This window comes from Nomascus leucogenys, chromosome 7b, assembly GCF_006542625.1.
Source record: "Nomascus leucogenys isolate Asia chromosome 7b, Asia_NLE_v1, whole genome shotgun sequence".
In the NCBI taxonomy this organism is placed as follows: Eukaryota; Metazoa; Chordata; class Mammalia; order Primates; family Hylobatidae; genus Nomascus; species Nomascus leucogenys.
Window position 1 is genome coordinate 15,150,007 of NC_044387.1, and position 2,941 is coordinate 15,152,947.

The following is a 2,941-nucleotide window of genomic DNA, read 5'->3' on the forward strand; positions in this document are numbered from 1 at the left end:
GTCCTTGCCAGGAATTTTGCTCCAAATTACTGTGTAACCAAGGAGGAGGGGGCAGTAAAACAGGCTGATAAGAGAAAAACTCTCCACGCCCCTTAAGGCTGGGGATGCAGGTGTCAGGGTAGAAAAGTGGCAGGAGGCAGTGGGGATCTGAAGGACAGGTATTGGAGGCCCCAGGGAGGGGCTGTGCTGGGGAACTGGCCAGAGCAGGGGAAGGGAAGGTGGGAGCAGAATGGCCAGGAAGTGTACCTAGGCCCAATAAAACATGTTTACTCAGCCAGGAGAGCCTGTGGTCATGTGTGGGGGAGGCTGGGCTGAGGTGCAGTCTGCTGGCTGTCAGCCTCAGGCATTCATTTGCTCTCAGATGTTCTTTCCAAGGCTTGCAAATATCAGATCAGGAAAAGCATTCCAGGGCTTTCTGATGTGGGGAAACTGAGGTCCAGACCAAGGTGGTGCAGAAAATGTGATGGCAGGGCCTGATCACAGCACTCCCCTGGAGAGCTCCATGATGCCATGCTGGCCACAAGGAGCCAATTTGCACAAGAGGGATGGATACCCTGGCAGAGACTGTGAATGTGAATTTGGATGTTAGAATCCAAATCTTCTCATAGAGGGCAGGGTGGGAGGTGGGGGGTAGGGAAAGTTGGTCTCCACTCCCTGAGAAGAGTGAGTCAGGAGAGGGAGGGACTCACCCTGAGAGAGGGAACAGGTAAAGATGCCCCATTTTAGGAGCTGTGCACCTTGGAAGTGTCAGGCTGTCTGTTTTAGTTAGGGGGGGAATAGGCTCTGCTGCAGTAACAAGTAAACCCTATAGTCTTGGGAGCGTAATAGCTCACCCACATCACATTCTAATGTAGTCATTTAGGGACTCAGATTCTTTTCAAACAGTGATGCCACCGTTCTCCAATCATAGGCTCCAAGTTTTCTGGGGAAAGGGAGACAGCAAAGGAGAATTTTTTTTTTTAAGTTCTGGGATACATGTGCAGAATGTGTAGGTTTGTTACATAGGTATACATGTGCCTTGGTGCTTTGCTGTACCTATCACCCCATCATGTAGGTTTAAGTCCCACATGCATTGGGTATTTGTCCTAATGCTCTCCCTCCCCTCCCCCCAACCCCCTGACCAGCCCCAGTGTGTGTTGTTCCCCTCCCTGTGTCCATGTGTTCTCATTGTTCAACTCCCACCTATGAGTGAGAACATGCAGTATTTGGTTTTCTGTTCAAAGGAGAAATTTTGATGAGTCAGAAGTGGAAGTAGTTGATAGACCTTCTGCTCACTTTCTGTGGCCAGAGGGAGTCACATGACCCTGCTTAGACCTATCCCTTTCCTAGGGCTGGACAGGGGAGTTTTCCTGCCAGGAGAAAAATGAACCAGTGTGTTGACTTTTGCAGTAAAGAGGCCAGAGTCCCCTAGAAGTCAGGCCCACCATTGGTGCATGGAAGGGGTTGTTGGATGGGAGGACAAGGTTCCTTACACTCATGGCAGAGGAACCTCTGATGGGTACTTGAGATGCTTGGTCAAGGGCAAGGACAGGATCTTTGGGGGTGGAAGTGGCAGAGGCAAAAAGAGAGGCAATGGAGCCCTTTCTCTCTGCTGGGCCTCGTGTCTGCAGCTGTGTGCTCACCGTTTCACTTAATCCATTCAACAGCCTGATCAATTAGGTGTCATTAATGCCATTTAACAGCTGAGGAGACATGCCCAGAGAAGTGGAGTGATAGGTGTAGGGCTACACAGCCACTAGAAGCAGCAAGATTCAAACCCAGGTGAGTCTGGCTCTGCACCTCACATCCCTCCCACTTTGCTGTAATCCCCAGAGACCATCTGGCTCAGCCCTCTCATTTCACAGGTGAAGAACTGAGCAGCAGAGAGAGAAATTGCCAGAGTTACACCTGTTGTTTTCAGCACCTCGTTTGATTTCCTTTCATTTTGCCTCTTTCCAAGGTGTGACTGGCCCCTGGATGGGTTAACAGAACACCCTTCTGTGGTGTGGACCCGGACACTTACTCCCCTCTCTCCCATGATTAGCCGTAATCCTGACATTACTGACTTCAATTCTTTTATCACTCACATGTATCCTCATTCCACGAATATTTCTTGAGCACCTACTATGTGCCAAACAGTCTGGAGATGTAGATGAACGAGATATGGCCCCTGCCCTGAGGGACTTACATTCTGGGGTGGGGGTGGGGTGGGAGGAAGGGGTACATGGCTGCAGACATACAGTGACACAAGGCAGGAAGTATCAATGGTCAGTGACAGAATCTTGTGGGTGGTCAGAGAAGTCAGAGATTGAGTGGCTGTTGGATTAATGAAAGTTTTGAAGAGAAGGAACAACAAAGGAAGGAGAGGGGCCATCATATATAGGTCCCTTTTCTGAATTGTCTTATTGAATCTACTGTAAAACTCACAAGCAAATAAACTCCGCTAAGGTAGATATCTTAGCCCTGTTTTACAGTGAAGCAACTAAGCTTCAGAGGCTTTAAGTAATATGCCCAGGGTCCCACAGCTATGTAGCGGCACAGCTAGTGTTCCAAGCTGAGTCAATTACCTTGATCTTTCTAGTGTCCCCTATTGACTCTCAGAAGCAGAATTTGAACTGGGCATCAAAGAATGAGTAGGTCATGTGGTGATAACTGTAGGAACAAAGACTTGGAGCAGGGACACATTGAGGCGTGCATGGTTGATATGGTTTGGATCTGTGTCCCCATTCAAATCTCATATTGAATTGTAATTCCCAATGTTGGAGGATTGGAGGTGGGGCCTGGTGGGAGGTGATTAGATCATGGGGGTATTTGCTAATGGTTTAGCACCATCCCCCTAGTTCTGTATTGTGAGAGAGTTCTCATGAGATCTGTTTGTGTGTAGCACCTCCCCCTTCTCTCTCTCTCTCCTGCTCTGCAATGTGAAGATGCGCCTGCTTGCCCTTTGCCTTCTGCCATGATT